Source organism: Muntiacus reevesi, chromosome 10 (assembly GCF_963930625.1).
Source record: "Muntiacus reevesi chromosome 10, mMunRee1.1, whole genome shotgun sequence".
Taxonomy (NCBI): Eukaryota; Metazoa; Chordata; class Mammalia; order Artiodactyla; family Cervidae; genus Muntiacus; species Muntiacus reevesi.
Genome location: NC_089258.1, coordinates 56,268,163 through 56,290,814, shown reverse-complemented (window position 1 = coordinate 56,290,814; position 22,652 = coordinate 56,268,163). Strand labels below are relative to the sequence as shown.

Sequence of the window (22,652 nt, the reverse complement as noted above, 5' to 3'; positions counted from 1 at the left end):
AGGCGCACATGGCGCTTTGAGCATCGGAAAAATGTTCCTGTGAAGACGCTAGTTCACTTGGGGTCACCGAGACAACAATAAAGCAAGACTAAAATAAGCCAAACACCCTCCCTCCCTCTCAAGAGTGAGGTCCTAAGTTTACCCTCCAGACACGATGGCACTCAGGACCACTCAGATGGCACAGTTGTGAAGAATCCACCTGCCAATGCAGGGTTCACAGGAAATGCGGGTGTCATCCCTGGGTCGGGAAGATCCCCTGAAGGAGGAAATGGCAACCCACTCCAGTATTCTTGCCTGGAGAATCCCATGGACAGAGGAGCCTGGCAGGCTACAGTCCATGGAGTTGCAAAGAGTTGGACACGACTGAGCAATAAGCACGCACGCATAGTGTCACTCAAGTTTCTCAGAGGCCTTTGCAAAGGGGCACCAACTACCGCTCCGTCAAAAGGAAAGGCAGAGGCAATGAATGGAGAGGCTGGAAGCTGGGCTCCCAGGGCATGTGAGCAAGGATGCGCTGGGTCAGAGAGCCCCATGGTGCCCAGTCCCTGGCTCTTCTCCCCAAAAGGAGACCTGGCCCGGGGCACACATACAGACTCCCTAGAAAGGCAACTCGGCCTCTGGAAGTGCTATCAGTAAGGAGGAGAAAACAACCCAGAGCCTCTTTCTTCTACCCCATCCTCTAAGACCCTGACTGTGGTACCCGCTACCACCTGTCCAAGATCAAAGCCTGTAGGAAGAGGAGGGGAGAAAGAGAAAGAAGGGAAGACCCTCTGTTTTTAAGAAAGTAATAACTGAAGGAACTGGAGGGACTTCCCTGGTGGCCCAGTGGCTAATACTCCTGGCTCCCTCTGCAGGGGGCCCCCGGTTCCATCCCTGGTTGGGGAAGGATTAATAGTTCCTCCATGCCACAACTAAGAGGTTGCATACATGCCAGTTTAAAAAAAAAAAGAACTGGTGCTCAGCTTCTTCACAATCCTCAACACATAAGGGCCCCGGATGACCACTGGGGCAGAATGTTGGCCAGTGAACGAGGCAACAGAGACCCACTCGAAGCCTGAGGAACAGGAGCTCTTGACATGCATGTGACTCTGTTCTTGAGTGTGCACAGAAGCCAAAGCTTCCCCACAGCATGCAAACTCAATTGTGGTGGAAAACGATATTCTGTGTATGTTTCTGCACGGTTCTACAAATCGAGAGAAAATACTGGTAAAAGAGCTCTGTACAATTACTTGCAATGATAAGTATGCTTTAAAATGCTCAAAAAAGTCATATAAGCTCATTCATAATCTCAGTCCTCCTGAGACTCTTGAGCTTTCAAGGAGTCAACACCCAAGACGACAGCCGCTTTGGGAGAATTCTATAAATCCAATCTCTGGCCCCATGGCTCTCCCCTTCTCTAAGAGACAGTGCATACAAAAGACTTTCTTCTGCAGTTTTGACTGCATGGAGAGCTGGGGGTGCAGACAAAAGCAGACACCCCCCTCCCAAAGAAAAGTGACTTGTGACTCACTTTTCCCAGGGAATGAGGACTTTCCCACAATGTCACCGATAAGTCAATATCCAACTATAGCTGCAGCCTCAAGCGTGGGTAGCACACACCCAGCCTTTTTTTTTTTCCCCCCTCTCTCCAAGTCTCTGCGATCTGTTTCTTTCTTGCCATCTGCTAGGATGCTGGTGAAAGCCAGTCTGAGTCAGAGAACCCCTTCTCTAGGGAAGATGGAATGATGGTCCACTCGCCACGTACTTACAGGAGCCGTAGGCAAAGTGGGTCTCAGACATCCACCCCAGGTGGGAAGAAAGGTGGGCTTCTGCACAACAGAAGGCGTGCACCTGGACCTCAGCTGGAGGGGACAGCAAGCCGGAGAACAGACTCATCCACCCTCTCTGATGGAGATGACGTCATTTCAAACTCTCTGCAGACCATGGGAGTGCCATCCTGGGAAAACGAAGCCATTTCCAACTGGAAGGGTTGGGGGGGAGGGTGGGCAGCCTTGACGGCTTCGGGCTGATTCAACCACCACGCTGCCTTACCGTGAAGCTGCCCCATGCAGGTTTTAGAAGCAGCACAATAATAATGGGGGTGAAACTAATTATATGCCTGATTGAAACAGCTTTCTTCCAAAGAACTCAAAAGCCTGTTCGCATACATTGCCTCACTCAGCCTTTCAACCTACCTGCGAGACAGTAAAAAGAGTGGCATTATTCCTCCCACAGCATGTATGAAAACAATCCCAAATCACGGCATTTCAGTAGAAAAGTTGCAGGTCAAGGGCTGCTAGCACAGCCCTTCACAGTCGACGAGGCAGTCTTCAACACCCTTCTAAAATCTCAAACACTCTAAGAAACAAACCAGTCCTCCCCATTTTTACATGTGTACAGTCCAAAAACGCTTACGGACAGATCTAAACAACGCACCAACGGGATGTGACATGCTGGGAAAAGACTTAAGACTCCCTTTGCATTCAAAATGAAGAGACAGCTTCTGAAAAACAAGTAACACTTTAAAAATTCAAGGAGAAACATTCACAGCTTAGGCACAAATCTCAGAATGAGACGTTCTTAAAGTTTTTGGGTCTTCGGGTTGATTCCAGGGTTTTCAAGGTTCTTCAAACTTTCACAGAAAAAAAGCAGATAGCAGAACTGCAAAGATGACTGACTAATCTCATTAAGCAGATCTGAATTCCAAAGTGTCAGATACACAGATATTGAAGGGGAGAAAACACAGAATTAAAGGAAAAAAAAAAAAAAACAAGCAGATGGTCAATGAGTTGTGAGGATCAGAGACATCAGTTTATGTGGGTTGATCTTGTTTACTCAGCTTTTGGCAAAAGCAGTCCCCTTACCCTAGTAACAGTTATATCATATGCTTCTTAGGTCACAACATACCCAGCTTCTAATTTTAAAAACCACCACTTCAAAATCTACAAGAGGCCCAGGCCCCTTCTGTTATTCATGTTAAATATGCCTTTCAGGTCTCTGACACATAGCTTTTCAATTTCTTTCTTATATTTAAATTTTTGGAATACACTTGTTTTTTGTTTTTTGTTTTTTGTAAGTACATATGATGTTTATACATATTCTGCAGTCTGATGATGACTTTGCCTTTAGGGTTTATACTTCTGTATAAGCCTAAACTGAAGATGTTTCTAGTTAATAAGTCATCTTGAGCAAGATCCATAGGGCTCCTCTTGGTAAGATGCTCCCTTGGTGTAAGTTCTTGTTCACCCATATAATAGAGTTTTTTATGCCGCAACCCTTTGTATTACATTATTGCATTCAGATAGGAGGTACACATGCTCATCCTTATGAAAGTAACTAACTCAGATACATAAGCTCCACTATCTCTCTATTATAAACCCCTATTCCTGTAGTAAATTATAGCTGCACTTTTTTTGTGTGTATTGAATGTTTCATAAGAAGAGCTCACGGTCTGTCAGAGAAATTTTCCAAACGATAACTTATTACATAAGGAATTCATTTTTCCCCCTAAAAAGAACTGGGCCTGAGGTGGTAGTTACAAGGCAGACTAATCGCAAACAGATGTAAAAATACTTGCGCAAAGTAAAAAAATAATAATAATAAAATAAACTTCGTATGTTTCGCTCCTTAAAAAAAAAAAAGATATGGCAGGCAGTAAGTTGGCCCCTGATTGTCATTAATTGCCATTATTATGTGCTGCTGATGGCTCCTAATGACACTATTTTTCTGAGCAAGGGTTTTCGATTATTTTTCTGGCACAAAAACCTGTTCACACGTACCACAATGTTCTCACACCAAAACTGAAGTGACTGGGAGATTAAAAGCAATTAGCGTAATTTTACTCACTGGCATGAGTCCGGAAAGTAGATCAGGACACACATTTTTCAAGGTTCAAAAACTTTTTCAAGTTTAGCAATTTGGAAAAAAAGAAAAGAGCAGGAAACGCCTATCAGAGGCAGTAAAAAAAGACATGCCCTCTGAAAGGCAGCCAAGAAGAGGGCAAAGAATTCCTATGCCCTGAAGGGATTTCGGAGTCCTTAAAGGGAGAGAGACAGCTGAGAAAGAAAATAAAACAAAACCCCCAAGACCGTGGGCACACCTGGGGTGAAGACCTGACCCCAAAGAGTTCCCGTGTCAGGGCGACGCGCGTGCTAAAGTTGTTTTCAGTCGTGTCTGTCTCTTTGTGACCTACGGACTTAGCCCACTCTTCTCCTCTCTCCACGGGATTCTCTAGGCAAGAACACTGGGGTGGGTTCCCATGCTGTCCTCCAGGGGATCTTCCCAACCCAGGGATCTCTTCTTAAACCCAGGCAGGAATGGTGCCCGCTCCCCAGCATAACAGTCACTGTGACCTCATTTTAGAGATGACCGATAAGGAATCAGAGAAATAGAAAGCGCATAAATAACTTGAGGCAAGCATAAAACATGCCACATGAAACCAGTATCTGCATGACATCTAGGTCTGAAGTTTAACTTTCAAGATAGAATCATGGAACCTTTCAAGCAAGAACGTTTTTACATTTGGGAAACTCCACGAATGTGCGGTTGCCAAGAGAAGAATAGCTGGAATTAATAAAAACTGTGAAATAAAGAATCCTTTTATATAATATTATAAATCATCTATATGTCAATAAAAGAAACAAGGTGTTGTTAAATTTTTTTTAAAAGAATCCTCCCAGAAAGTACACTTTTATATTTTTAAGAATAAAGTTCCATCCACAAACAAGGTCCTATGAACAAGCAACTCCACTCTTAATGTTGTAACAGTGGATACCATCCCTGCTCAGTGTAATTACTGAAATTCATAATTATGATGTTGAAAGACACAGCATGCTAGAAATGCCATGAAGATCATAATCGTGTGATACACGACTATTCTCTAAAGATTCTTCTTATTAAATAGTTTACTCTCATTCTCATAAATCAAATATGTACACAGGTGTTCTTTGACTTAAAATTTTATAAACCACAATCCACTGTAGAAGGCATTGTCCCAAGAAACAATGTTATAAATGATAATGCATGTCACAGTCCAGAGTACAAAAAGCCAGCAATGGTCCCTCATATAGGTGAAATTATTTCATATTATGAGAGTATTAACACACTACTTTGGTGAGCCAACCCATCAATGGCACCTTAATCATACTATGGTTCTAGCTGCCTAGCTCTAGTACATTCTATAATAGCACACAGCTTGGAGAAACTAGTACTCTGATATCACAGCTGCATGAAGAATGAAATTGGGTGGGTAGTTCAGTCTAAAAATTTATTCACTACTTTAAAAGATTCTTCCCTTTGCAAATGAGTGCGGAGCTGCTCAAAATCAATTCATAAACAAATGTTGGTGAAGATTTCCATATCACATTCTGGATTGTCTGTTTAAAAGTTGTCCTCTGTTAATCAGAGGCCACTCCTTGGTCTGGCCATAATAATGCCTGAAATAAATACATCACAACATCACACACACACACACACACACACACACACACACACACACACACACACACACACACACACACACACACACACACACACACACACACACACACACACACACACACACACACACACACACACACACACACAGCAAGGAAAAGCAAACCATCTTCAGGATTCCTTTAGACTGAGGAACGATTTTTAAATAGCTTATCAGTGTTTTTCAAGTATAGGAAAACTTCCAGAGAATGGTCTCTTAAGTAGCTTTAAATAGTCACTGACTGTTTCTATTTATACAATTATATCATCTAATAAGCCTTTTCACAAATTCCGAAAATAACTCTAGTCCAACTTTTGCCCAATTAATCATAAAATTTTAAATTAGTAAAGCCAACATGAATAAAGATTGATTCTGAGTTAACAAATTAACATTGTGATAAATGACCATTCTAAGTATTCTGATAGGTACATCAAATTCCATCTCTACTGATTTAATCTAAGGAATGATAACATTTCCTATTTTCAAACTATGTAATCATGTGGTATATAGATTCAGTAATACAAATTACCTCCGACGATGAAAATATAACTTAGCAAGTTGAAAAAGGTGATAATTATAGCTTTTAACCTTCATGGGATTCCTATGGCTACAGTAAAAAAAAAAAGGGGGCTTAGAAATAACTTAGGAACATCTGTCTCTACCCATCAATCTATATGTGCCATTGATACCAGACATGGCTTTGGAATAGCTTTTAAAGATAGTTTCTAGCCACCTTTAATTACTTTGTATTTTAAGTAGTAGGTTCTATTTTTTTATTGTCTATTTTCTTTCCTTTTGGTGGCAAAAGTGCTGGAAGATAGCAGAAGAACATTTTCTGTTTATCATAGACACTAAAAACAACCTGCATCCCACAGTGCTGGTAAACTTTAATTTTACTAACCAGAACTTTCACATCGCACATAAAAACATAACCAGTGTCTTTTAGTTGTTTGAAGTTATAGAAAATCATCTGAATTTCTGAGAGCTACATTCCCATCTGTTACCGTGAGGTATAATACCAAAGTCAAATGAACTTGGGGAAATCCCCAAACCTCAACTAAATCCCAAAGATTCAAGGGTATCCACTGTATCATATTAAAGACATTTTCATGGACAAGAGGAGAGAAGGGGCGGGGGGAATGGCTTACTTTTAATAAAAGGAGTTCCTTTTTTTAATAAAAGGGTTTACTCTTAACAAAAGTTTTTGCGTGCCTATGAAATCGCTTCAGTTGTGTGTGACTCTTTGTGACCCCATGGACTGTAGCCCACCAGGCTCCTCTGTCCATGGGATTCTCCAGGCAAGAACACTGGAGTGGGGTGCCATTTCCTTCTCCAGGGGATCTTCCCGACCCAGGGATCCAACCCGTGTCTCATGTCTCCTGCACTGGCAGGCAGTTTCTTTATCACTGGAGCCACCGGGGAAGCCTGACAAAAGGCTTTACTCTTAATTAAGGCAGAAAATTCACTTAAGCCAGGGACCTTATTCCCACTCTTTGGAGGTTTTGCTACATTCCATAAGGTCTTGAACTGGAGGGAAAGGTTAGCGTTGCTGCATCCAGGAGAGAAACTGGGCGTGTGACTCCTTCCTGGCCATCTGGAGCTCAGTGCTCCTGGGTACGCCTCCCCCCAGTGTAATTATCCATCCCTTCTTTCCCGGAACTTCTCCCGTGCACCTGGGCCACCTTCACCTCAAGGATGATCTTCGTCTTTGCAGGAGGTTCTGCCACCTCACCAGCCCACCTGGACAGCCTAGTAAGATTCAGATCCATCTTGCATTATCTAACCCGTAGGTACAAGAAGGACTTACAGCCACGGCTATTGCAGATTCTGGTGTCTTCTCTAAAAATGTCACTACACTTGACTAGCAAAACAGTTTCTGTGATTTATTGGCCTGATGTCCAAATGTTTTCTTAACATTTCACCTCGGATGCCACCGCAAGACTGCAGTCATGGAGAGAAAGGTAATGCTAAAAGGGAGGCCTTCGGGTAAACACAGGCTTGCCAAGCAAGCATCCTAGACATGAGGTAGACTCCAATGTTTGAGAAGCATATTAATTTCATGTCCTAGCCTACAGATTTCAAACAACACGAATGAAAAGCTGAAGTTCTGACTCCTCTTTCTGCCTCCCCACCTCTCTGTGGGTGCTCTAGTGACACGTGGTGATAAATTGCTTCCCCGTCTGTTACCCTCTATGGGTCTGTGAGATATCCAGAGGAGGGGCTATTTCCCTCTGCATCTCCTGAGCTCAGCACAAAACCTGGACCAGCAAAGCGGCCCAGTGATCATCAATGGAGTAAAAGTAAAGGCAGAAGCCACGCATTAATGACACGAGACAAGAGCCTGGGTGGGAGACACACCCCAGGTTCTTAAAGGAAAATCTGCTCTCCTGAGGACAAAAGACAGATAATGGCCGGTCCCCCTGCAAAGCAGGATCTTGACTGGCTGAGCCACTGTTCTGAGCAGGGGACCTTTTTCAACACTTTTAATGATCATCTGATCAAGAAAGCTCATTCGGAAACACTGCCCTCAGGATCCCTGTCCAGATAGTGACATGGACGCTGGTCACTCACCACGTTGACCTTTGCTCCTTGGGCTCTTGGGCTTAATAAGTTCTATTCTGTCACCCTCTCTTCCTGTATTGTATTTTTGAAATTGCTCTTTAAACCCTCATTAAAAAGTCTCAGTAGGTTTTAAAGGCAATCCAGGAGTTTCAGAATCAATCAGGATCTTTGTGGAATTTCCTAAAGTGTTATCAGGAAATGAAAACGGAGGTTTAGAGAAAAATTGTTTTCCAAAAGCTTGAGGGATGTGCTCATGGCATATGTATGAAATGAATACATTCCTATCTTGATTTACTCTAAAATCAACCAAATTATTTATAGGCAGCTATAGAGTTAAAACACAGTGATAGGAAGTGTAGTCACTGACCCCTTGACACATAAAATAGTCCCCATTCGTGGAAAAAAAGAACTAATAGCAAAGACAGCTTTTCTTTCTTTCCTTTAATTTGCACCACAGATAGCAAACATGAGGATGAATTGCTTCAACTCTAGACATTGTTGGTTTACAAAATAAAATACACTAATCATTTCATATACTTAAAGGAGACTTATATTACCTGCCCCGAACTATCCATAAGCTAACATGCTATATACCCTTTCAAGTGAGTGCAAAGTCTCAGTGGATCAAGACTACAATAAAATAAAGTCTAATTTACAACCAAATTGGCAGTCCAAATATACTAGTCATAAGGAAACAAACTTCAAAGACTTCTACTGACAACCAGAAAGTCCAGGTGATTAAACGCTTACACATGCCTAAATTTTGCTCCGTTCCTAGATTTCTCAAGTAATATTAAAGAAAAGTGCAATGTAAAACGTAGAGCAATAAGAAGGGTACAAAATGCAAAAGGGTGCAAAGAAGGTACAAAATGCCATGCAATGAAATAATGTGTTTCTCAGTGTAAATAATCTGTTAGAGTCTCAACTCACTTTTGTCTGGGAGCATGTTTCAATCAACAGTAGGATGAACTGTCAGAGTAGCACGAACATATATACATTATCATGTGTAAAGCAGATAGCTAGTGGGAACCAGGGAGCTCGGCTTGGCGCTCTGTGATGACCCACATGGGTGGGATGGGCTGCAGGGTGGGAGGGAGGCTTCTGAGGGAAGGAATATATGCACGCATATAACTGATCCACACTGTTGTAAACCAGAAACTAATACAACATTATAAAGCATTACACTCTGGTTTTAAAAAATCAGAATCTGTGTTTTAACATGATTCCCAGGAGACTCAGATATACATTAGAGAAGTACTGGAAAAAGAAAAAAAAATGCTATAAGAAACCAAAGATAACTCTTACAGATGAGAGACTGAATTGAGAATGAAAGTAACAATCTGATTCAAAACTCACAGCTGCTCTAACATTATCACCATTGAGCACAGAGGTTAGTAGTCACACCTCAAGTGTCGTCAAGGTATTGTGCTCAGGTTTAACCTGATTGACCAACAAATCTAACAACAGGTAAAAAAAAAATGCAGACTCCTTCAGGCTTTCTTCCTGTTTGCTATGATTATGCTTGTGCTAACAGGAAATAGTGACAATAATGCGAACTATAGTAATCTATAATTTGGGGAAAGAAACCCTCATCATTCTATGAAATGACAAATTGTATGCCAGAAAAAAATTATACAAGAGTGAATCTTATCTAAAGGCGACATTTCTCTGGGAGATCCACCTGTCCCTGCTGTTCATGATGCCACAACGTCCAGCAAAGCTCTGTGAGGTCGGGTCATCCTACAAGGAGCCAGGCCTGGTCCTGCCTCTCTCTCAAGGGTTTGGTCCGACAGTCACAACTCTTTCTCTTACTGTCCTGAGTGATGGCTTCCTGGAACTTTAAAGCTTTGTGGATTGCTTGGTCAGTCAAGTTGTCCCAGAGAAGCTGAGATTTGATAGAGGTGCAGAAGAAAGAAAGAAAATAAAGCATTCTAGATTTGCTAGGAAAGATCACTGGATCCATGGGGAAGAGAGGAAATACCATGAGAAGATATGCAGAAATAAAAAGGTTTTCAGGATGATTATAATACAATTCATTTTACTGGGACAGAGAGTCAAAAGGGGTAATGGTACATAATGCTACAGGAATGATTAAGGAAAGTATAGGTTGAGATGTTTGGGTCTGATCCAAAGAGGGATTTGCAGAATAACATTCCTCTAAGATGCTATTAAAGGGACTGAGGTAGAGGTTCAGTAGTTACATAAGTTAGGAAAACACCATTCTATCTCTCTTCGGGAGATGAATAATGCATATTAGACTATTAAAGGCACTGAGAAGTCCTGCAGTAGAAAGCCCTATTTACCTCTGTTTTTTCATATTTCAAAAATTTTGTACTGAGAACCTAATTTAAGAAGTGAACTCCAGGCAAGGGATTAAAATAAAGGAATGTTTTAAAAAGGGTAGACCACAGAGTTAAGAAAATGAAAAAGACAACGTAGTTGGGGCTGGAACAAGGAAACAGGGAGAAACACAAGCATTAGGAGACGTGAAAATCTGTGAGAAATTATAAAGTTGAAGCTAGAAGTGAATCAGACACTTTTCCACAAACTCTTGCCAGAATTCAGGAGGGTTTCTGTGAACATCTATCAAAAACGTTTCCTGCAACTTCAGATATAGTTTTGCAAATCCCTGGGTAAGAGCAGGGAAAAAAATTAAAAGAAGAGGAATCAGTATGCAACCAGGTAGAGAAGATTTCAAGCGATCTACAAATGGACTCTCTTCCACGTACACAGACATGCTTGTAGATGATAATCCAAAATCAAAGCCATGCGTGGTTGAGAACATTTATCTCTTAAAACCAGTTAAGACTGGTTCCGGCTTTGACAACCAAGAATCCAGAAGTACAAGCCCATCCCGGCACCAGAGTAATGGAAACGCTGTGAGTTCAAAGGGCAAAGTAATTAACGTGAGTGTTCAAAACAGGAGTGGATTTATGATTTTTCAACACTTCGAATCTCCGTTTATCCAGGTTCTTCATGCTAAGCATATGGAAGTGCTTTACAGATGTGGTTTCTAATCCTTTCACAGAGACGGGAGTCTCAGGAAATAATTGAACTCTTTCAAGAGACCATTTAGTAAACACTAAATAGCACCTCTCTGGGCTGGTGTTTCTGAATGGCATTCCCAGAACTGGCCCAGATGTTGATGGATGCTGCATATAAAGCGGGGCTCTGTGGCCAGGGGTGGGGAATGGCGGGGTTAACCTATTTCCCACTGCAGAACTTCTCAGAGTCTTTGCCACATTTGGCACTGGCTCTCTGCAGGGGTGGGATGGGGGGGCGCTGTGCACCATGTCCACATTTACTCAACAGGCACCGCTTGTTTCATGAGCACTGTCTGTGACTGATGCTCCACAAATAAGCTTTTGGAGACACCAGTCCTCGGCCCTTGCAGGAGTCGACTGGGTTCTTAGGCGAGAAGATTCTGGGCTGTTATGACATTAAGAATGCAAACAGAATAGCTGGGATCCCAAACCAGTCTGTTCTGATGGTAAAATTCACATGTGTTCCACTAAACCCTGCTTGAAAGACACTTCTAACCTCCAGACTGGTACCCTGAGGAGTCCTGATCCTTCCCTAGGACCTTTCATACCTAGAGACTGTCAGGCCAAGGGTGGCTGACACTTCCGTCCCTCATCCTCGCGGGAACCTAAGAACTTCACAGCCAGGCGAACTGCACCTTTGCCTCAATCACACCAGAAACGGTCGAGTCAGGTGCAAAGGCAGACAGCAGGCAGGAAGGGCTCTGTTGGCCCCAGAGGCGCAGGGGAGGGGGGCCCTGCCAAGGTGAAGGGACAGCCCCCTCTCATCTGGAGCAGGGGTCAGTCTCTGGACTCCCCGCTGGGGATGGGCGCAGTTCCTTCTGCACCAGGGGGCTCATGTCTCCTCCTGAACGTGAAACCTGACCATGTTCTAGTGTTTCTCCCCAGGACACTTACAGAGCTGCTCTGGAAGAATAGCGCTTCTACTTGAGAGATCTGGCAAAAGCAGCAGCCTTGGGGAGAAAACACACTTTGATTGTTTTTCCCCCAAACAACGACACGCATCACTGCACGCGTGTTTTGTAACAACTGCAAACGATCTGTTTCTCCAAAGAGTGGGTCACCTTGGAGGGATTAGCCTGGCTGCCAAAATATGATCCCTCTGCAAACGCCTCGTGGTAGCACAGACGGGTTTCTACAGGAAGGAGCCTGGCGGGCCAGCGCTGCGGGAAGACCCCTGCTTACACCCGAGGAAACCCGGAGAGAAACCGAACTGTTTGCTTCTCCTTCCGTGCGTCTGACAGATTCCCCCAGTTTCTACGGGGGTTTATTATAAAGGTGTCAGACCCTATCGGAAATTTGACGGCAACCACGCATTATCAAATAAATAAAAAGAACCCTCTTTTGTCCTACCTTTGAAGTTTTCTTAAGTTACTCTGAATAGCATCCCCCTCTGCCAAGTTTCATGTTTCTTGCATAATGAGGTACATTCTAATTAGCATATCACAAATATTCCTCATCTTCTTTACCTGTCCGGATACATATTTAAATGTTTCTTTTAAAATATATCAGGATTTTTTTACACCCTGGATAGAGGCAGGAGAATTAAAGAAATGTGTCATTTCAATTCTCTGATTTTTTTTAAAAAATAAAACTAGGATGAGGTATGGGGCAGTGGAAAGGTCATAGGACTTGGAAGCCAGAAATGCCGATTTCTGGTTTTGGCTGAGCTGCTGCTTAGCTGCGCCACTTGGGACAAATTGCCTCACCTGTGACTGCCTCAGTTTCCCTCTCTGTAAAATGAAGAGGTTGGACCAAATGGAAAGTCCCTCATAGTTTAAAACACTGTGATTCTATTTGTGAAGACTGAATAATTTCTTGTCACCTTGTTCAAAAACTGGAGCAAGTTATGTTTTTTGAGTTAAAAATTCACAATGAATGGGTGTAGACAGCAAGAAGGGATGTGATTTTTAAAACAGAGATATTTAATTATGGAAAGAAGTATTACCTTTGAACAGCAAAAAGGGTTTTTACTTCTTTCCCAGAAAGGTATAGTTACAGGTTAGCCTAGCTTTAATGTATAGACAAGCATGAAAACACACACCCACACTTTCTAGTCTGCATTTGTATCAGTAAATAAAACTGACATGAATTAATCCTAATAAAAGAAATACTGTGACAATGAAAACAAAGCCTTAGACACCATACAGGCTTTGTAGTCTCTTGCTAGACTAGGAAAAAACAAATCCAGTCAGTTCAATAAAGTCATCTGGATTGCCCACTAATATCTGGGTTTCCAGACCTGACTTAATAATATCAAAATCATAAAAACACAGAACTTGATCTTGGTTTCGACCACGACTTCCTGGGGTGCCACAGCCATGCTGTTTCGCTGTGCTTCCCCATTTACTCGGCTTGATCAGAACTGTCTGCTGGGCGGACTGACACTTTCCTGCAGGGGCCCTCCCCTCCCCAGACTTGCCATCTCGTTTTTATTTTTTTTTTTGCTACAGCCATACCCACAATCCAGCTCCCCACCTTCCTTCCAAGGACTGCCCTCCTCACTCCATTGTGCAGACCTTCCAGCCTCCCCGCCCCATCCTCTCTGACCACCAGCTTAACTTGGTAAGTGCTACTGACTTCAAGTCAGGCTCCAAAGTCACCCCATAGAGCCCTCTGGCAGGCGCCTGGGCCCTGCCCCATTGCATCTGCATGTTGACACAGCTGTCAAACACTCTCAGTGGGGAGGAGCCGGGGCCGGGGTGGGAGGAGGGGCCTGGTCACACTGGTAGCCCCAGGACACTGGACGGCAGTGAAAGGACAGAATGGATGCTGAGCCGAGTGCTGGGGGCATGCCAGTAACTGCCCCTCCATCACCCCGACGCCCCACCGTCCTGCAAGATGTATGGTAACCACCAAAACGCGGCCTAACCTTATGCCTGACGAGGAAAGGAATGCTGAAGGCTGACCAGGTCAGAAAAACCTCTTTACATAAACAGGAAGGGTGTGTGTGTGTGTGTGTGTGTGCACACACGTGTGCACACGTGCACGCATTCAGGCAACAGAAAGCCACTGATGGTTTTTTGTATGAAAGAATAGCAAGAATAAAAAATGTTTTAAGAAGATGACCTACCTAGCTGTAGAGCACCAAGGCATTGAAACTGTAGAGATTAAAGTCCTAATTATTTCAAATCCTTATGGAGCCATGGAAAATCATTACAAATAATTATACAAATATAACACAAATAATTATATTTAAAGATGTCAGGGAATGAACATTTACAGGCTAAATACAAAAAAAAAGTAGGCTACAAAACAACATAGAGAATAGAATCACAGTTTGTAAGGTAGTTTTCACATTTTCACATATGAGATGTGCAGAGAAAAGTTCAGGAGGTTAAATATCAGAGTTGTAATAGAAATGTTATCTGAGTGATGAGGCACGTGAATTTTCTATTCTTCCCTTTCTTCTCTTTGCTTACCTGTATTTTCTAAATTTTTTCCACCAAGAATATGAACCACTTGGGTAATTTCTGTATATCTCCTCTAAATCAGCAAATAGCCCTTTTATAAGTATTAAAGAGGGCAGGAAACTGGTGAGGATTTGGCCGCTGGCAGTGGCCATGGGAATAGAAAGTCAGGAGTAGAGTTAAGAGCGGTTTCAGGGGACCTGCTGACAGCAGTGGGTGAGCAACTGGGTGAGGAACTGGAGGGAAATCTGAATTCTCTGTGATGCCCAGATTTCCAGCCTAAGTGGGTGGGGGAAAGCAGACAGTATGGGGCACACTTGGAGGAAAAGATCACTTCCTCTTAGACATGGTTGTGTTGGAGGTGGTGACAGGTCACCAGGAAAGACCATTCCCTCTTCACCCAAGAGAGACTGAAGTTCAAGGGAGAGGTCAGGGGTCCAGGGGGCTGTGGGTCTTAGGACTCATCCCCCAGGTCAGGCCAGGTCAGGTGCCCCCCACGGATTCCCACAGGAGCCGCAGCAGCCCTCCCCGCTCGGGCGGCTCCCCGACAATGCTGCCGTGAGCTGTGTAGCTGTCTCTCCGCCTCCCTGGACCACAAACTCCAGGAGGCAGGCAACGCGGGTCGGTTCAGCGTTCCACCCCCCAAGTCTAGATGGAGAGCAGGCACCTATCACATGCTGGAGAAGTGGATGACCGAGTCCGCTACAGCAACAGCTCAAGGAGGTGAGTGGACAAACCCAAGGGCAAGAATAAGGAGACGAGCAGGCCTGAAACTTGGGAAATAACCACGGAAGCGTGGGCGGGAGTGGCACTGCCAACGAAACGCATGCAAAAGAGATGCCAAACAAGAACAGCGCAACTTTCCAGAAACCAAGGATGGGGAGTCACGAAACAGAGCAGGGGACCAACCGTAACCCCGGGGGCTGAGAGCCGGAGGAGGCAGGGCTAGGAGAAATGTTCAGCATCCCGAGGGTCCTGGTGATTCCGGAGAGAATCATTTCAGGAAGAAAGGAAAACGAAAGCACAACCGTCCTCTTAAGTAGGATGTGAGGATGTGGAGGGAGTCAGGACCGGACTTCACATCAGAGATGGGGGTGCCTGACACAGTAGGTAATGAGGGAGGCACAAGACCAGCTGCTGCAGGAGTTGGCCGGGGGGTGGGGGTGGGGGGCGGCGGAGAACCTCGTAGGAGGCAGGGGGATTACCGCTAAGGCGGACGAGGAGGCCTGGCTGGGTTTCTGTCCTCTGAACTCCCGCAGCAAAGGCCAGCACCACATGATCAGGCTCCAACCACACACTCACAATATTCACTGCTGTTTCACGTGGCCCCCCCCCTCATTCAGATGGCACAGACCAAGCCTTCAGGACTTCCCACAGCAAATTCTCCATGAGAGTTGGTAGCTGACTGCTTCAAGCTTAGAGGAAAGTGCCAAAGAGAACAGAGCTCCAACATGAATACAGGATGCAATCACTTCTCAGCAGACACTGCTGCAACAACAACAAAAAAGGACTATTTTTAAACTAACAATGTGACATCTTCCTTCCCTTTTTCCCTAAGAGCAAAACTCTCCACTATGCTCAGACAAGGGGGTCATCAAGCCCCAGGATCGATGCCGGCTACCGGCAAGGCGACTACTCTATTATGATTCTGGACCACCCTGCCATCAGCTGCAAGTCAGTCAGGGGCAGACAGCTGAGGTCCTCTGCAGCTTCCGTGAAGGCAGACCCCCAGGGTGTCCTCCTTGTTTTGGATGGAGACAAATCCAGGACTGGCCTGCTCGGGTCCAAGGGTGCAACACTTAGGACGTTTCCAGCGAGGTACATCTCTGCAGCAAGACTCCACCAATCCAGGAGCCCCCAGCGAGGCCAGGAATGAAACTCTAGAACGGGAAGCTGACTCAGAACAGACCTGCCAAGGCAGCTACCAGCTTCGCTGAGGCTTGCCCCACTTTTGACCCATGTCAGAGCAGCTGGGACCCAGAATTTGTGTGAAGAGCTCAAGATTCCTAGCGAACTGGCATCACTAAGCAGCGAAAATGCCAAATGTCACTTCAAAAGGAAGGCAGGATGGAGGTGAAGGGCCTGCCCGTGCACTCCACGCACACCCCTTCAGACAAATCATTAACATTCCTCAACACGCCATTCCAACCGTACCTTCTGCTCAATACGACCTTGTTGCTCACGAGTGTTTTGCAAGAGGAAAAATCAACTATGCCAATTTAGCGCTTTTTCTCTGAAGCTTTAAGATGCTTACCCAGACATTTAGAAATGTTATAAACATATTCATAAATTTTATCAAAGATTTTCCTGCACTGAGATATTTTCGAAAGGTTTGCTAAACGTGCCCACTGGTTTTTCTTCAAGAAGGAGCCAAGATTTCTAAGCCACTCTAGCTGTAAGTTACACTTTCCAGCAAGAAAAAAAATGAACATGTGGAAATTATATGAATGTTTTTAGGACACTGGGGTCCATTTAATATATTGAAGCAATAATTTATCAAATAGGACCCAAGAGTCCAGAAGGCCTTGTGAGCCCGTTCACATATGCTAAATTACTCCCCTGAGACTGGTCCATGAACTAAGACTCTGAATCATTAATTAAAGAAATGGATTGGGCTGTCCTAACACGAAAGAACACCCTGCAGCGGGACAGACTCGTATACACACTTTAATTGCAAAATGAACATTGGGATGAAGAGTTTTCAGAATTAAGCACAATGTATGCGATTCAATGTCATTGCAGACCTAGGGTTCAACAGGTGTGGGACCCTTCCCTCATTTCAATTTGGCCAAACACTTCATATTAAATTATTCTGAGAATTTGAGGTGACTGAAGAAAAACACTGCAGAGAAGAATGTCTTGCTAAACATTAAGATTTCCAGGCTTGCAAGGAAAGCACAGAACTATCCATGGAATATTTCATCTCCAGGAAACTAGTCTAAGAGCTAAGATTTTAATGCTGCCAAACTAGCCAAGAACTGCCAAGTGTTATACGAAATTCATATGCACGTTGAAAAAAAAATACTCCCTGTTTATAAACAATCTTTCATATGTGCTGGATAGAAAAGCACTCAGTGACAATTAATTGGCTGACTTCTACAATCTGTCATTAATTGCTGTTTTCAAGTTAGAATCATCCCATTAAATTTTATTCTCAGTGCTACATATCAAAAGCCATTTACAAGTTTCTATTTCTCAATGAGATGTCAAATAGTTTACCTAATGGTCCCATTGACATAGGATTTAATTCTTTCATGTAAACATTTTAGATAAACAGGCCTCTCTTATTCACTAGTTGTTATTTTAAAACAGACATTTTCCTTTTATAAAAAGGAATAACCCATCTCCCCTCTTGCCACTCCCATCCCCAGCCTCACTCAGCGAATCTCGCTTTTCAAGGGCTAGACTTTACAAGTTGAGGTCTCAGATCTCTGAACAAACATCAACCCTGATTAAAGCACACACAGTCTGAAACTTTTTGTGTTTTATGTTTAGTCTCTATATAAGTTTCAACTGTAGAGAATGCAGCTGTTGGCTCAAATTATAATGTCAGTCAACATGAGGCAGGAAATTAATCCAAAAATATTTAAAGACCGGCTCATCTGAAAGTACCTTCTTCTGGATAATAAACAGAAAAATACGGGCTAACTGATAGGTGACAGTGATGAGCCGATCAATTCATGACCCAAATACTAAAATGTGCTTCACCATGATCTTTCCAGGACTTTCAGGAAAGAACACAAAAAAACAATGTATAAGAACAACCTGAAATAGAAGAGCAATTTACAAACAATGCTACCTTTACAGAGAAACCGTGAAAGTACAATGGCCTGGTACAATAAAGGTTTATAACAATGGTAGCTCCCATGTCAAACACACAGGTTTTCAGCAGATGAACTATTAGGACATGGTCACCGGAAAGAAAAAAAAAATTGTCAGGTTTTATGAAGCGTTGTGTTCAAACATTGAGACCAATTTCTAACTTTCTTCTGTCTAAAAACACACACCAGAGTTCAATATACTTACTCTCCGGCTGGGTCCTGGCTTTCTGGTTTTGCACAGGGTCTGGAAAACGTACAGATGGTAATAATCTGTGGCTTTCCTTCAAATCCTGACGACTGCTGTTTTTATTCTCCTGATTTCCTTTGGTGCCAAAGATGTCGTTCTGGTCCAGGGTTCCCGCATGTTAAGTGAAACTGCTGTCAACATTTTATTACATTCAGCATTTCAGGTTTCCTGAGAGCTAACTCCAGCAGTAAAGATAGCCATGCTCTGTCTATTTTTCAATCCTCTTGCCCCTCTTTCCCCCTCCGTGGAAGGGTGCTGGGCTCGCCTTAAGCAGCAGAGATCTCAAGCTGTACGTTTCTAGACCGCATTAAAATAAATACGAGTGCAATTCATTTCTAGCTTCAGACATTTCTCTCCTTCCCGGGTCGCTCGGCAGTGTTAATTTTCCCACACTCTCCTAGAATGGTGAAGGCTTGTCTGGACAAGTAAGATAACACTTGGGCAGGAGATTAAAAGCCCACACTGAAGTCATTAAGTGCCTACAGGGCTGGGCCCTGAATCCACTCAACACGGTCTCCAAACACCGTCGCCTTGACTTGAAAAGCAACAGGAAAAGACTAAGACAACGTCATTTCAGCATTTCCAGGCCCTTGAACCACCTGTATTTTATATAACAAAACAGCGGCTTCAATATAGAGGCCAGGACAAGGAGGAAATGCCTGACTTTCATTTCGTTTCACCTTGAATTATGTGACCCGTGAACCACCACTGAGATCCAGAACTCGCGTGACCGTCTTACACCGTTTTGCCCCAAACAATTCTAATGTGTAACTATTCCTAACATTGACTTCTGCTCTTAAAAGTGTCCTGGTCTCATCAATATTGGTTACCTTACCTATAGCTTTGACTTCAGTTCTGGAAAGTTCTTCACATTTAGTAGGTGTGTTTGAAAAACTCGTGGACACCTCTTCCCCCAAAATCACAAATGATTTTTCAAATAATTCATTCAAATAATGATTTCACTGTCCTGACTGGTGAGAATGTATACCTTTCTCCTAAGTATAACTTGCACTTAGGTACTCTTACACCAACTTATGAAACCAACAATTTGATGATATTGAATTTTTTTTTTCTTTTTCCTTGTTAATATAAATCTTGAAAAACCCTCTCCAGCTTATTACGGAAGAAAAGAATCCTTTGTGGCTTTAAAGGAACGCTCCTCTGAAGTACAGGGTGTGGTCAGGATGTTGAGGCTGGAATAATTTTGATGTGGTTGTGATAAGACAGCATTTCCCGTCCTCCCATTTGCTGCATGATTGAAAAATGAAGGGGAAAAGTCACAACACATTCTTCTTTGGCCATTTTTAAAAGAACTATCACTAAAGAATCTTGGGAGTTATCCATAAATAACAATTGCTATGAAGGGGAATCATAAAGAATAAACACAAATCCTCGTCTGGGGGATGGGGAAGATGGTATCCTCTGATTTCTTTTTTTAAATCCTTGAAGAATTTAAATAAGCCTTTCAGGCATGTGTGCTTAGTCACTTAGCTGTCTCCGACTCTTTGCAACCCCATGGGCTGTAGCCCACCAGGCTCCTCTGACCATGGGATTCTCCAGGCAAGAATACTAGAGTGGGTTACCATGACCTTCTCCAGGGGACCTTCCCCACCCAGGGGTCGAACCCAGGTCTCTCACATTGCAGGCAGATTCTTTACCGTCTGAGCCACCAGGCATAAGAAGATGCAGATATTTGGGAAAACTGGGTATAACTGAAAACATGAAGAAAGAAGAATCAACTGGAAATATGAAGGATCTGAGAAAAGCATTCATGGAGAAATCAAATAAATAGGAAACAAATAACAACCACTGGAAGAAGTAACTTCTCTTCGGGACACATAAGCTAAACTCTTTCTCCACGCCCTCTAGTCTCATTCCATCACTATCTTGATGTGAATGACTCCAGCCTTCATCTCCAGCTGCAGTCTCTCCCCCAAGCCTCACGTATCAATTACTAACATCCCTACCTCAAGGGGTTTTAGCATCAAAAATGACTGTTGGTTGGACATTTCATATTTTTTATAAAGCCAGTCACCGAGGCTCAAACGCCAAGATGCCTTTCCTCTTGCCAAGTCCCATAAGTGCTACCTCCAAAATATTTCTTGTAGCTCTCCTCTACAGAGCTACCTCTTTCCTTCTCCCTCCCCAACGGGCACGACTAGATCCCCGTCTGTAGTAGGCTTGGTCAGATCATCAGTTCCCACCACCAATCCCACCCTGAGATTCGATACCCTTCCCTTAACACAAGCCAGCTCCGCCCCGGGGTCTTCCATCAGGTACCCTGCCTGCCAGTCCCTCCCTAAAGCTTTAATCAAAGGGCTCCTGGTTCCCTGATCCCAGCCTGCCTCCAGCCCTCAAATAACAGGGCTTCACCCTTAAGCTTTGTTCCCAAGCTCTCGTCTTGCTAACTGCCGGGTAAATCTGGCTCCTCCTGAATTTGGGACTCTTGCCAGTTTCCCAAGTCGGCTCTGCAAAAACCTTTCCCAATCTCCAGTCCAGTGTCTGGAATCTGACTTGAGACCCAGAGTTAGCTGGCTGTCTAAGAGCCTGCAGATTGCCACACCTGCCAGAAACTGCTTGCCAGCTCTAAGTACAACGTAAACTCCCACCAGGCAAACACCAGAGCCAGAAGTCAGGCACTCTGAAGGAGCCTATATGTTCCACCTGGGGCTTGACGTGGGCGCCAGCCCCGTGCTGGCTTTGAGAATGCTGCAGGCTTTGGCTCACTTTGGCCAAAGTAACCAGTGAGTACCTCTAGTTTTACTCCCACTATATGACTTTTGGACACTGTGCTTCTGATCCTCATTTCTAACCCCTTGACTCCCCAATACCAAAGACATCTTGTTTCAACTTGGATTTTCCATGCAACCACCTCCCACCTTTACCTGCCACCCCTCCCAGCTTCTGTCCATGGCCACCATCCATTGCCTACCTAACGGCTACCTTCCCTCTTTTTTCCCGGCTTATAGAATCTTGATACTTTGATCGCTCTGACTTCCCAGGTGGCACTAATAGTAAAATAACCCGCCTGCCAACTCAGGAGACAAGAGATGTGGGTTTGATCCCTGAGTCAGGAAGATCCCCTGGAGAAGGAAATAGCAACTCACTCCAGTATTCTTGCCTGGAGAATCGCCATGGCCAGGGGAGCCTGGCGGGCTACAGTCTATGGGGCTGCCAAGAGTCAGACACAATTGAAGCAACTTAGCGCTTCAGTTGTATATTTACCTGGCTGGGTCAGGTCGCAGTTGTAGCACAATCTTCATTGTGCCATGCGGGATCTTCTGTTGCAGGACACAGACTCTACTTGTGGCATGTGGGCTTAGCTGCTCCACAACATGTGGGGTCTTAGTTCCCAGACCAGGGTTCGAACCCAGGTCCCCCACGTTGCAAGGCAGATTCTTAACCACTGGACCACCAGGGAAGTCCCGGATCCTTTGATCTCTTAAGGGACAGGCCCTTTCTCAGCCCTAAGGAAAGAATCATAACGTGTCATGGAAATTTGACCAGTGACTGAAACGCAATGGCATGGGGCCTACTCATGGCTAATTAAACAGAAGTCTTCTTCTGAGGAGAACTTTCAGTCCCAACAAAAAAAGAAAAACAGGAAAAGACCTGGTGAAATTCTGTGTGAACGCACAGGAAGATGCCTGGAGCTGCAGCAGCCATATTGAGCTCAAAAGGTAACAACAGAGGCTATAGGAGCCAATATTCCAATGACAGTGAAGAGAAAGGCCAACAGGGCCTGCATTCTTGACAGCATCATTGGGCTACTTCTCTAGCCTTTGCCTAGGTTTCTCGTTATCTGATACAAAGAAAATCCTATCTGTTTGAGCTAGTATTAACTCAAGTTTCTGTTTCAGACAACCAAGCACTGTTCCCCTAAAAGGAGAGACACACGAACTGTATAACTTTCTAGGAAGACTGTGCTGTGTTTGGGGCCTGAGGTTGGGTCGATTAATATCCCCCTCATTTCCTTTTCCCTTCTTCTCATTCAATCTCTCTCCTCTCCAATTTGCTCTGTACCAAAGGTATTGGCACTCAGCTCACACATATGTTTTCTTTTATATATACAAGCACATGAGTGACATTTGTGAAAATAGTGGAGGAGGGAATTCC

At 43.9% G+C, this 22,652-nt stretch overlaps 1 protein-coding gene across 7 annotated transcripts in view; it reads right to left on the bottom strand.

Moving 5' to 3' along the window:
• Positions 1 to 22,652, bottom strand: part of STOX2 (storkhead box 2) — a 195,440-nt gene that overhangs the window by 129,559 nt on the left and 43,229 nt on the right. The window contains exons 1-2 of one of the 7 annotated variants that reach the window (XM_065947582.1): positions 18,491 to 18,916; positions 12,412 to 12,527 (exon numbers count right to left, since the gene is read on the bottom strand). The exons of 5 other annotated variants lie outside the window; for them this stretch is intronic. The gene's annotated coding sequence lies outside the window, so the exon portion shown is untranslated. Of the gene's footprint in view, positions 1 to 12,411; positions 12,528 to 18,490; positions 18,917 to 22,652 lie in introns of those variants that run through there. One more of the 7 variants, XM_065947581.1, reaches the window with a different exon arrangement.